Genomic DNA, 13,934 nt, shown 5'->3' on the forward strand with positions numbered 1-13,934 from the left:
GAGTGGAGGGAACTCTCTCCAGTGGACTCCTCCCACCAGCTTAACTAACCCCAATTTCCCCCGGGGGGGGGCTTGCCCATCTGCCAACTAACCCCGACCACCCCGCAGGAGGCTCCTCCCACCAACCTGTCGGGACATTCCCCCTTCACACTCTCTACAGGGCAACTAGTACCATTAAAAAAAGGGGATATGACTTCCTTCACTTTAACTGTCCTGCACTTCGACACTGGACCCTGGGGTGTGCTACACTGTCTGGATCTAGCCCGGCCTGAGTCAAACATTTGGACAAGATAAAAACAAATATACCTGGAAAAACTCTGCAGGTCTGGCAGCAAATGCAGAGAGGAACACAGTTAACGTTTCGAGTCCGAATGACCCTTCAACAGAATTAAGTAAAAATAGGAGAGGGGAGAAATATAAGCTGGTTTAAGTGGGGGTGGGACAAGTAGAGCTGGATAGAGGGCCAGTGATAGGTGGAGATAACCAACGATGTCATAGACAAAAGGACAAAGAGGTGTTGAAGGTGGTGATATTATCTAAGGAATGTGCTAATTAAGGGTAGAAAGCAGGACAAGCAAGGTACTGATAGCCTTAGTGGGGGTGGGGTGGGGTGAAGGGATCAAAAAAGGCTAAAAGGTAGAGATAAAACAATGGATGGAAATACATTTAAAAATAATTCAAATAGGTGAGAAAAGAAAAATCTATATAAATTATTGGAAAAAAGGGGGGGGGATCGGAAAGGGGGTGGAGATGGAGGAGAGAGTTCATGATCTAAAATGGTTGAACTCAATATTCAGTCCAGAAGGCTGTAAAGTGCCTAGTCGGAAGATGAGGTGCTGTTCCTCCAGTTTGTGTTGAGCTTCACTGGAACAATGCAGCAGGCCAAGGACAGACATGTGGGCATGAAAGCAGGGTTGAGTGTTGAAATAGCAAGCGACAGGGAGGTCTGGGTAATGCTTGTGGACAGACCGAATGTGTTCTGCAAAGCGGTCACCCAGTCTTCGTTTGGTCTCTCCAATGTAGAGGAAACCGCATTGGGAGCAACGAATGCAGTAGACTAAATTGAGGGAAGTGCAAGTGAAATGCTGCTTCACTTGAAAGGAGTGTTTGGGCCCTTGGACGGTGAGGAGAGGGGCAGTAAAGGGGCAGGTGTTGCACCTTCTGCGGTTGCATGGGAGGGTATCATGGGAGGGGGTTGAGGTGTAGTGGGTGATGGTGGAGTGGACCAGGGTGTCCCGGAGGGAACAGTTCCTGCGGAATGCCGCTGGGGGTGTGAAGGGAAGATGTGTTTGGTGGTGGCATCATGCTGGAGTTGTCGGAAATGGCGGAGGATGATCCTTTGAATGCAGCAGCTGGTGGGATGATAAGTGAGGACAAGGGGGACCCTATCATGTTTCTGGGAGGGAGAGGAAGGTGTGAGGGCCGATGCATTGGAGATGGGCCGGACACGGTTGAGGGACCTGTCAACCACCGTGGGTGGAAAACCTCGGTTAAGGAAGAAGGAAGACATGTCAGAGGAACTGTTTTTGAAAGTAGCATCATCGGAACAGATGCGACGAAGGCAAAGGAACTTTTGGATGGTTTGGATGAGATTGGCAAGGGAAGAAAATCAGGTAAGAAACTGGGCATGGAGTGGCAATCTGACGCCGATTGCCAATCTGAAAAAGTTCAGGCCCATTTCTTCAACAGCCGCAGTTTTTTGTTTCCATTTCTTCATTTGTTAATTTGATTCCCTTTTGTTGTGTTGCATTCTTCCAGGTTGTTATCTTTGTTCGTCTCTGCCTCCATTTGCTTATCTTCATTTTGTCTATGCTCCATTCTTTCTAATCTCTATTCCTGTGAATTTAATTCCTTTTATCATTCTACATTCTTTCCTGACTTACAGCTCTATTGATCACTTATTTGAAGAGGCAGCACTTTCCTCATGAGTTTTATCCTATACTTTATAGCATTTACGTCAACTCCAAACATCCTCATTTGACATGGGCATCAGCTTTACCAGGTGCTGTTCAGACTGGGACCTGAAACACAGCTAATTTTCACTGGCAAGTCACCTCATAGTCTATTGCAGTGTTTGAGGCTAACCTTGAGCCAGCTCATCAAGCTTTGCAGTTTGTGTGTAAAGGGCCTGGAAATTGGTAATAAGTACAGCTGTTTGGCATTTCCTGATTGTGTGGACAACTCTGAATTGTTATTCGCCAAGTACAGAAGAAATTTTTTTTTTTTCAGATTTGCAAAGGATTACCTTTCACTCTTAAAAAAGCACTAACTGTGTTGTTATTGATCTTTTCTCCTAATTTTCTGTTCCCTTAGCTGATTTCAAATGAAACATACTTGGAACCAAGTAACGTTACACCAAAGGCTCATCTTTTCTCTTTCATTAAAATTGCCATTTTCAAGCACTTCAAGCTCAGTGCCCTATAAAGCTAGAGGAGATTTGTGGCTGCAGTAAAAATGCACTGGAAATACATGTACGTTAAGAGTTATAGGCCATCAGCACCACTGTTCATAGTTACTGGAAATCATCATCCTCAGGGTCACCTGGCACACTCATTAATGCTTTGTATATGGAATCAACTGCTGCTGTCTCCAAACAAATCACTGCTCATTTAGGGGCAAGCTCTATATGCATTGGGGTAGATCTTGCTGACACTGTCCGAACAACACATAACCCATTTCAGACTGGTAATCACAGAACCAGCCACATTGAAAAGCTGGTACATTTTTTTTCTCTCTTTGGTGTCAAAGATTCCTGGACAGTACAGCACACTCGCATGCAAGTGAAGAGCACACCTGTACAATAAGTTCAGTGTCAACTTCACCTGTTCACAGGACCCACCAGGAAATGAATTTTGCAACACTCGGTGCTGGATTTTCTCTACCCAGGCAAGTAGGTTGAGTAGGGAAATTTACAGCCACCTGCCTGGGTAGAAAGTGCCCGTCACAGCCAACTTTTCCTCCAATAAGGAGGAGGGTGGGATAGAGTCCTGCCCACCACCCCCAGAATTATATCGAAGGTAATGTCAAGGCAGGTTGGTTCTCTTGGGATTTTGTTCTGGTTGTTTGCTTACATTTTAGGACCTCTAGCCCTCATCTCTTGCACCCCTCCACCGCCCTCACCCACTCCCCATGTCACTTCCATACCCTCATGCCAACTTAATGCCGACCCATGCCTGCCATTCACTCCCATGACCCCCAATAATTACCATACCAATTTAATACTAACTTATGCCAACCTACCCACCACCCCTGGCCCTTACACTCTCCATGCCAACTTACCCAGTATCCACCATGGGCATTCCTTAGGAGCCATATTGAAATGAAATAAAAATCTAACTATCTATTACAGCCTTCACTATATTTAAAAACCACCTTCATTCATGAAAGCCCATTCAAAAATTTTAAATCTCCTCAGGTGTTTAATCCTTTATGAAAAAAAACTTTTATTCGTAACCCCACATCAAAGACAGCTAATACTTAATAACCTATTAGTTGTCAACCAAATTGTGAACTGATAATTATAGCATGTTGGAAAACAACCAAGCATTCATAATGACATAATGATGCCGTTGGGGAATTGTCCACAAAACAGCTATTGTTGCTGATAAAACAGTTTTTTTCAACTCTCACTGACACAGCCCGCCTGTATTTTTTAATATTTAAAGGACTGGGGATTTAAATAATTGCACATCATGACAATTCTACACAACTTATTCACCCTTCAAGAGCACTTATGTCTAGGACTTCCACACCGTGGGTTAAGCCCCTTGCTACAGAAAAAATATGGTCTATCTGAATCAAGCATTTTAAATGCCCCTGCTGAGTGTGGGTTTCCTTTCATGTGAGTCATGCCACGCCCCCTTTCCCCTACTGGAGAAAATGGAATCTGTGGAAATGGGGGCAGCACTGCTGCATTCGGGTGCTGCCCGCCATTTGTAAAAGTCTATGGAGTCTCCATAACTCCACAAAAATCCAAAGCTCAGGTTAATTTCCAGAAAATTACTGAACATAAAAATTGTACTTGCATACTTCAGTGTTTTCTCCTTTCCCCCACCTCGCTGCCTCGATAATACACCTACAAAATTGGAAATAACTGCAAACTTAAGTCTTGACAAGTTCATGCCCCATGACACTTCAATTTCAACTAAATATATTCAGACATTATACTTGAAACCATTAGTTTTTAGTTTTAACAAAAGATCATCTTGAACTCTGGAATAAGATCCCAAATTTCTAATCAAGACCTTGAAATCTATTGGTAATACAAATGCAATTAATACAGTTGTCTTGAAATAGTGCACTTATTTATTGGTCTTTAGTCAGGATCATTTTTCAGTTGTGCACTTTCATTTTGAGTTATCAGCTATTTTGAAACTGTTTATTAGCTTTTCCAAGCATTGCAAGTTGGCATGTATACTATCTACATACGTACACTTCCAGCAAATCTCAGTAGAATAAATTTCCAGAAATCAGACAACACATGTGGAAGTATACCAAGTGGTAACGCCTTCAAACCTGAAGAGGAGAGGGAAGAAAACTGGCAGGAAAATAGAGAGGCAAAAATAAAGATGCCAGACCATGCCACCTTGAAACAAATATTCTTACTTCTGGCAGTTGAAAATAAAAGAAAGCAATTTGTTCTCCATGTTGTCCAGTAATGCAAAGTCATACAACAACATAGAAACTCATACCTTTATTACAAAAGCCTCATAAAAAACAAATCTGGCAAATGAAAATAAAATAAAACAATTTGTTCTCCATGTTGTCCAGTAATGCAAAGTTATAGAACAACATAGAAACTCATACCTTTATTACAAAAGCCTCATATAAAAAAAAACAAATCTTGGATAAAACTGCATGGTGAGTTTAAACACATGATGGAGAACAGAATAAAAAGTTATACTTATGGAGTTAGATGAAGTCGGGTGGAAGAAGGCTCATGTGAAGCATAAATACCTGCACAGCCCAGTTGGGCTGAATGGCCTATTTCTGTGCTGTGCATTCTATGTAATTCTATGGAAAACTCTTTTCTGCCTTAATCACCTGTTGGCTGTACAGTCCAACTTCAAAGAAAGCTATACAAAGGTTATCTTCATTTAGTAATCCAGGCTGCCAGAAGGAGATGAATCATCTCCTCACACAAAGGCCCTGCAACTTTCCTTTCAATTCCTAATGGCTGAGGCATTTAACAGTCTTTGGAATCTAGACAATGGATTAAAATCCTTTGTCAAAGACCTGGTGGAGACGTGAAAGTCATGTGACATGGGCCTCTGGTTTGTGGAGCAAGTAATATTGCCTTGCTGAATTGTATAGCTCAGTCTGCCATTTACGATCTAACCAACAGCCTCACAAACTATGGGTTCTGTCCAGGTGGAATATTTGGCCCCCATCTATACTGCTTCTGCTGAAAATGATTTACCATCACTACAAGACTGATTCATCTCTGCATGCATATCTCATCGTATGAAGTCAGCTTCACCAGAAAAATGAATTATCCAGCATCGGTTTTCAACCCACCAACCTCCATGAAGGAATACCTCATTGGGCTTTGATTCAGCGATCTGGAACCCACATGAAACAATATTTACTTTCTCTGTGGTCTCTATACTATAAAACCTTCTTTTCTCTATCCCTCTCTTTACTGCCTGATGTGGAGGCAACGCTGTGACCCACCTTTCATGTTTTGAATGTATGCAATAAACTAACCCTTTAGTTCATCCTATCTCAAGTTTGCTGTGGGGTTATTGATAAAAAATTTAATCACACCAAAACCAAGGGATTGGGAAACACACCATCACTTATAAAAAGGGAAACAAATCAAAATGCCCTTCTGTATATGGATGAGTGCTGAGAGAAGAAATTAGTGCTGTTTAAATTAACCCCCATCCTGCTTATAGCAAATGTCAGAGCAAAGCAGCGGAAGATTGCCTATTCCAGGAGTTCTCTTTATTCTGGTGTCAGGTCACGTTCTAGGTTTCAGTTGCATTTACACTATAACAATAGCATCATCAGTGTAAAACAGAATCACATTCACCAACTCTATAGCTGCATTGTGAATGCACCCCCAACCATCAATTGCTCTCTATAAATCAAACTTCCAACAATATTAATCTATTTGATTGAAATTTCAAAAATATTGACAGACACAATTTTACAATCTGCCTCATGTTCACAAGTTACAATAATGCATTAAGTTGCAATTGCATCTCAATTATTAGTTTTAAGGCCTCAGGATATTCTTAATGTTATTATTACAACTACATAAAGTTGGATCAGAATTTTCAGTGACAAAGCATGAAGTCTGCCATTATTAGACTTTCCCTATATCCTTCCAGCTCCAAAATATATTTGTCCACAAAGCTGTTGAGAGTAAAACCCAAGTGAATCTAAGTTATATCCTTAACCAATGATTTTTAAGGATTGGAAAATAAACCCAGGAAATGCTGAGAAAGAGAATGAATTAAAGGGAATGAATTCAATGTCACACCAGGTTACTGAATGAGAAAGAAGCAAATATTGAATAAGAGACAGAAAGGAAAATAAAATTTAAAATAAAATTTTTTAAAAAGGTATTTGCAAAGCTCTTAATAAAAAAGTTCAAAACCTGAAGTGGAAGTAAGATTAGATGGTGATTTTTTTTTAGATTTACTGAATAAATTAACAGAGCCAAAGGAAGCCATCTTAAAAGTAACATGTGATTCCTTGAAGGTAATCACTTTGTTATACTGACAATCAATTAGACAAGTCGGCAACAGATGATCTTAAGACAGTGAACCTCAATTAATTTAATGAAAACATTAAGGTGAATCAATAGTTTTTTTTAAAAAGGCTTGATTATATTAACTCCCTTTTAAAAAGTATTTTAACAAAATACATGACACTGTGTTATGATGCAGCAGTTTGTAAAGGCTGAGTTATCTAAAATCCCAAAGGGAAACTTTAAGCAATTGTCATAACCTATATTTTCAATTGATATGTTTTGAGTTGCAGCTCTAAATTCAGCAATAAGACCCCACCAGTTCTCAAGAGGTTTTTATATCAAGCTAAATGAGACATTTATTAATTTACAACTAATTAAACACATACATGTGGCTACAAATTACTACTGTCACAACTTATAACAAATTCCCAAAGTACACTCCACTAACCAATAGACTTAACCAGACCCCAGGCAAAATATTTTCACCTTACGAATTCAAAATGAGACTCCTTTCAATTTAATTCCTGCAGACGGTTACAACTGAGGCTTGCAGGTTTAGATCTTGTGTGCCTCTGACCTGCACACACAAAACTCTTACTGTTGAACCCAGCACTCCCCTTTTGAATGTAAATTCACATTGTATCACCAGGCCCTTTAAACACCTTCCATTGTACCAATTTTATTAGTAATATAAACATTGCTAGGTGTAAGATTTCACTCCCACTCTTGAATGCTCTAATCAACAAAATGCAAATGTACCCTCTACCTCTGTTTACTAAACATCAAAGCACCCAGACTAGCTGGCTTTAATCCAATTAACACATACACACACACACACACAGACTAAAACTCTATTTTTTACAAAATATCATTAACATTATATACATTAATATCTTTCTGACATCGCCCTTCCTATCGAAAAATGAAACATAATTTAAGTAGATGGCTTCATTTTTTTAATAACCCACTTCACATTATCTCTTATACTTATTACACTATTACATTACTAGATACATGAATTAACATAACAATATATGTATACACACACAAGTACTTGGTATCAACAGAAATCACTCCAGTTCACTCAGGTTTTTAAAATGCCCAATTTTCCTTTAAACTTCAAACTCTTGGGGCTGAATCTTCCCCGTCAGGGGGAAAGTTGCTGGGGGGGGGGGGGGGGGGGGGGGCATGTGTGGGCGTGCTTCCGATCAGCACCCCCGATCGGAGGCGCAGCACCATTTTACATGGGCGGGCCAATTAAGACCCGTCCAGCATGACGCTCGCAAGGAAGTGCTATGCGCTCCCTTTGCAGGCGGGGTGAATGCCTAAAATCGAGAGTGCGCTCTTTCGCGCATGCGCACGAAAGAGCGCGCTCATCTCCCTGAGGCTAAGTGCTGCCTCAGGGAGATCACCTCTACGTTCAAAAATATTAAAAATCAAAAAAAAAATTCCCTTACTTGTCCCCTCATGTAACAATGTTACATGAGTTGGGACATGTTCATAATTTCCAAAAAACTTTATTAAAATGTTTAAAACCCTACATGAAACCTCATCCCGCCTGTGGATAAGGTTTCATGTTTTTTCTACTTCCTGCCAGGGCTCCCGGCCTGCCTGCCAACCTTAAGGTTGGATGGGCAGGTCCACTAATTACTTTAATTGATCTGTCAATGGCCTCAATTAGCCATTAACAGGTTGGCGGGCGAGCAGCTAAGTTTGCTGCACCCCCACCTTCCTGAAAATTTAAATGGTGCACGGTGACATCGGGAGTTCCGCCCAACATCACTGCGCGTCATTTTACGTGTCAGCGAACAGGCCCTGCCCCCGCTCGCCCACTCGTAAAATTCTGCCCTTGACAACGCATCTGCGAACAGATTCTCTCTTCCAGCAACATGTATAATCCATAGATTAAATGGTTGTAGTAATAAAGTCCACCTGAAAAGCCGTGCACTTTTGTCTCGAAATTTGTCCAGAAACTTTGAAGGGTTATGGTCTGTATAAACAATTGCTTCTGATGAATGTTTGCAACATAAATTTCAAAATGCTACAATGCTAACACCAAACCCAGGGTGTCTTTTTCGATCATTGAATATCTTCCCTGTTGTACATTCAGCTTCCCTGAAAAATACCCTATCGGTTTTTCAATTCCAGTGTCATCTTCTTGTAACAGTACAGCCCCAATGCCTATATTGCTTGCATCACTGGCCAATTTGAACTGCTTGGCATAATTGGGTAGTGCCAAAACTGGTGTCATAGTTAATACAGTTTTCAAACTATCGAATGACTTCTGACACTCCAGTGTCCATTGAAACTTCTTATTCTTTTTTAATAGTTTAGTCAGTAACCACTCAACTAAAATTTGGTACAAATCTCTGGTAAAACCCACTCATGCCCAGAAATCTCAAAACTTCTCGTTTTGTTGTAGGCATGGGGAAATCCATGATAGCTTTGACTTTCGCATCTCTTGAAGCCACCTTACCATGTCCAATGGTATGGCCTAAATGTGTAACTTGTGCTTTTGCAAATTCACTTTTAGCCAAGTTCATCACCAAATTAGCTTTTTATAGTTGAGTAAAGAATTATTTCAGATGCTGTAAATGCTCCTACCCCGCCTGACTGAAAACTATTAGATCATCAATATAAACAGCACAATTGCTTTGCTTGTCACTCTTTGAAATGTCGCAGGGGTATTCTTCATACCAAATGGCATGACTTCAAACTGATATAGTTCACTTGGCATTGCAAGAGCTGATATCTTCTTTGCTCTCTTCAACAATGGTACCTGCCAATATTATTTTAGCAAGTCAATCTTTATGATAGATTTTGATTGTCCCACTTTCTCAATGCAATCTTCCAACCATGGTATAGGATATGAATCTGCTCTTGTCTTTGCATTCACCTTTTGATAGTCCACACACAATCTTTGTGTTCCATCCAGTTTTGGCACCAGTACAACAGGCGAACTCCAGTTACTGCAACTAAACTCAATGATAACATTTTGAAGCATGAAATCAATTTCTTTTTATACTTGTGATAACTTTGCCAGACTTAATCGATAAGAATATTGCCTTATTGAAGATAAAACTTGTCCCGAGACATCATGTATAGTTAAATGCGTCTTTCCCAATTTATTTCCACAAATAGGTTTGTGTGACTGCAATAGCTTTTCCAAATCACTTTGACACTTGTTTGGAAGGTAACTCAATATTTCATTTAAATTTTCAAGCATCTTCTCATTATTCAATTTGATTAGAGGAAAATCAATTTCAGATCCTGCATTTCTACCTCTCTCTCATCATCCACCATCACTAATATCTCTTTTTGTTCTTCTTTCCTGTCAAAGTACTTTTTAAGCATATTTACATGACACACCCTCTGCTTCTTTCTTCTATCTGGAGTACTTATTAAATAATTTACTTCATTAAACCTTTTTTCAATCCTGTAAGGCCCTCCCTGGCAAAGTACTTTTAAAGCATATTTACATGACACACCCCATCTTCTTTCTTCTATCTGGAGTACTTATTAAATAAGTTACTTCATTAAACTTTTTTTCAATCCTGTAAAGCCCACTAAATCTTGCATTCAATGAATCAGCTAGTAGTGGTAACAAAACTAGTGCTTTCTCTCCAGAAACAAAACTGCGAGTTTTAGCTTTCTTATCTGCCTTAATTTTCATCACTTGCTGTGATATCTTTAAATGTTCCCTAACCAACTCACATCTGTTCAATCTTTCCCTGAAATTTGATAGTAATCCAGGAGAACAGTTTCTGAATTTTGACCTAGCAATTTCTCATGAATCAGTTTCAGTGGTCCCCTTAGCTCATGGCAATAAACAAGTTCCAAAGGGCTAAAACCAGTCGATGCATTAGGAGCATCTCTAATAGCAAATAACAAAAATGGAGTTCCTGTGTCCCAATCCTGTGGATAATCCTGACAGTACACTCTCATCATAGATTTTAAAGTTTGATGTCATCTTTCCAAAGCTCCTTGTGACTCCAGATAATAAGCTGTTAGCATAAACTGTTTTATCCTCAAACTGTTCATTACTTCCTTAAACAGCTGTGACATAAATTTGACCCCTGATCTGATAGTATTTCCTTAGGTAAACCATACCTTGTAAAAAAATTAATTAACGCCTTCACAATCTTCTTGCTTGTAATATTTCTCAAAGGCATCACTTCAGGAAACCTGGTAGTCACATCCATTGTTGTCAGTAAATACTGATTTCCACTTTTAGTTTTAAGGAGGGGTCCTACACAATCAATCATGACCCTAGTAAAACGTTCTTCAAATGCTGGTATTGGGATTAAAGGCGCCGGCTTAATCACTGCTTGTGATTTTCCTGTTACATGACATGTATGACAAGTTCTACAGAATTTGGCTACATCCCTATGCAATCCTGACCAAAAGAAAAATACCTATGTGCCTTTTCCTGTGTTTTCCTAATTCTTAAATGTCTCCCCGTTGGATTTTCATGAGTAATCCTCAGAATCTCATTTCTATACCCAACTGGGATAACAATCTGATGCACCTCACTCTAGCTTTCAGACATGATCTCAGACATGCTGAGACATGATCTGGCCTCCATTTTCTCATTAAAATATCTCCCTGAAGATAATAACATACTGGAATACATTTTGCTTCTGTTTCTGAATAAGCTTTCTGATAATATTGCTTTAATTGCAAATAATTTTTTCTGTAACTCCACTAACCTCCTTGAGTTAAGCACTTCAACTGGATTGTCCTTTATTCTTTTCTCCTGAACACTGTTATCAAACATAGTGCCAGCTAATTGGATTTTGACATCTTCTTCTTGTCTTTGAACAGCCTGCCCTCCTTGTTTATCTTGCTCTTTACTATGATCCTTTGAACTCATTACAACACAATCAGGAAACAATCCAGGATGTTCCTCCTGTAACATCTCAGTTGAAAACACTTCTACAGGCTGCTCAACTACCATGGGCATCATCCACATTTGTGATTCAGCTATATCATTACCCAGAATAAATTGAACCCCTGCAATGGGCAATTTCTCCAACACTCCAACTATAACTTCACCTGTCCTCCATTTGCTCTTCAAATTTACCTTCCACAATGGAATAGATTTAGCATCTCAATGAACCCCACTTATTATTCTCTGCTCCTGCAATACTCCCTCGGAACAGCAAATGTGACTATCCCACATCATTAAGGATTGACTACTCTGTGTCTCTTAACATTTTAACATCTTTACCTTCTCCACCCTGTACATGTGGAAAGACTTTCCCTTCACACACAAAATCTTTAAACATTTCTGCAGCCTGCTCTTCAGAATTCTCTGGAGTAAACTGTGAACATATTCCCACTTCTTCACCTGTCACTGATTCTCCCTGTTTTACTTGTACACAAACCATTGGTTTCTCCTGTGCCTGAACCTCAGAACCCACAGGACTTTTACTTCCAGACTTTTTCTGTACCCCAAAAATTCCAACAGATTTTTCCTGAAATCTCCAAGCACTGACTTTGTGTGCCCCACTTTATTACAATGAAAACATCCCAATTTTCGAATGTCACATTCACCTTCAGCACCTTCCTTTTTATTCTGAGAAAAAACTTCCTGGGAACTTCCAGCTACTCCTCTTCCCTGACTACCTACCTTCCTACCACCTTCTCATTTTTTATCCTTTTCCAATTTGAAAGGGTGATGAAAAAAAGATTTAACTCCGTGAACTAACTCATAATCATCAGCTATCTTTGCTGCTTGTCTTACAGAATCAACCCTCTGTTCCTTCACATGAGTTCTCACTACTGAAGGGATTGAATCTTTAAATTCTTCCAAAAGAATTACTTCCCTTAGAGCTGCTTACATTGTCTCTATTTTTAACGCCCGTATCCTCCAGTCAAAATTAATTTGCTTTACTCTTTCAAACTCAATACAAGTTTGCCCAGGCTGTTTTTTTATATTCCTAAATTTCTGCCTGTAGGCTTCAGGAAGCAACTCATATGCACTCCAAATAGTCTTTTTCACCACATCATTATTCATTATTCACCAATATTTGTTCTGATAGCGAAGCATATACCTCATGCGTTCTACCCATTAACTTAGACTGTAATAATGACATCCAGTTTTCCTGTGGCCATTTCATCTGTTTAGCTAGCTTCTCAAATGAAATAAAGAATGCTTCAATATCTTTTTCGCAAACTTTAAGACCATAAGACGTAGGAGCAGAAGTAGGTCATTTGGTCCATCAAGTCAGCTCTGCCATTCAATGAAATCATGGCTGACCTGATGATCCTCAACTCCACTTTCCTGCCTTTTCCCCATAATCCTTGATTCCCTTACTGATTAAAAATCTATCTACCTCTGCCTTGAAGATACTTAATGACCCAACTTCTGCAATCCTCTGCAGTAAAGAATTCCACAGGTTAACTACCCCCTGACAGAAGAAATTCCTCATCCCTGTTTTAAATGTTAAATTGTCGCCCCTTACTCTGGGATTATGTATGACTCTATGACCTTTGCTGTACCCAGTCTGTTCATCCGATATCATGTGGAGTGAATTGAATTGGCTGAAGACTGGTATCTTTGATGTTGGGGTCCTCAGAAGGAGACCAAAACGGATCATCAGCTTGGCACTTCCGCCTTTAAGATAAGACCGTAAGACGTAGGAGCCGAAATAGGCCATTCGGCCCATCAAGTCTGCTCCACCATTCAATGAAATCATGGCTGACCTCATGATCCTCAACTCTACTTTCCTGCCTTTTCCCCATAACCCTTGATACCCTTACTGATTAAAAGTCTATCTACCTCTGCCTTGAAGATACTTAACGACCCAACTTCTGCAGTCCTCTGCGGTAAAGAATTCCACAGATTAACTACCCTCTGAGAGAAGAAATTCCTCTTCAACTCTGTTTTAAATGGGCAACTCCTTACTCTGAGATTATGCCCTCTGGTCCTAGGCTCTCCCACAAGGGAAAACAACCTCTCAACATCTACCCTGTCAAGCCCCGTAAGAATCTTATATGTTTCAATAAGGTTGCCTCCCATTCCTCTAAACTCCAATGGGTATAGGCCCAACCTACTCAATCTCTCCTCATAAGAAATTCCCTCCATACCCAGGATCAACCTAGTGAACCTTCTCTGGACTGCCTCCAATGCTAGTGTATCTTTCCTTAGATAAGGGGACCAAAACTGTTCACAGTGTTCTAGGTGTGGTCTAACTAGTGCCTTATAGTTTCCCTGTTTTTACACTCCATT

Source organism: Carcharodon carcharias, chromosome 6 (assembly GCF_017639515.1).
Source record: "Carcharodon carcharias isolate sCarCar2 chromosome 6, sCarCar2.pri, whole genome shotgun sequence".
NCBI lineage: Eukaryota > Metazoa > Chordata > Chondrichthyes > Lamniformes > Lamnidae > Carcharodon > Carcharodon carcharias.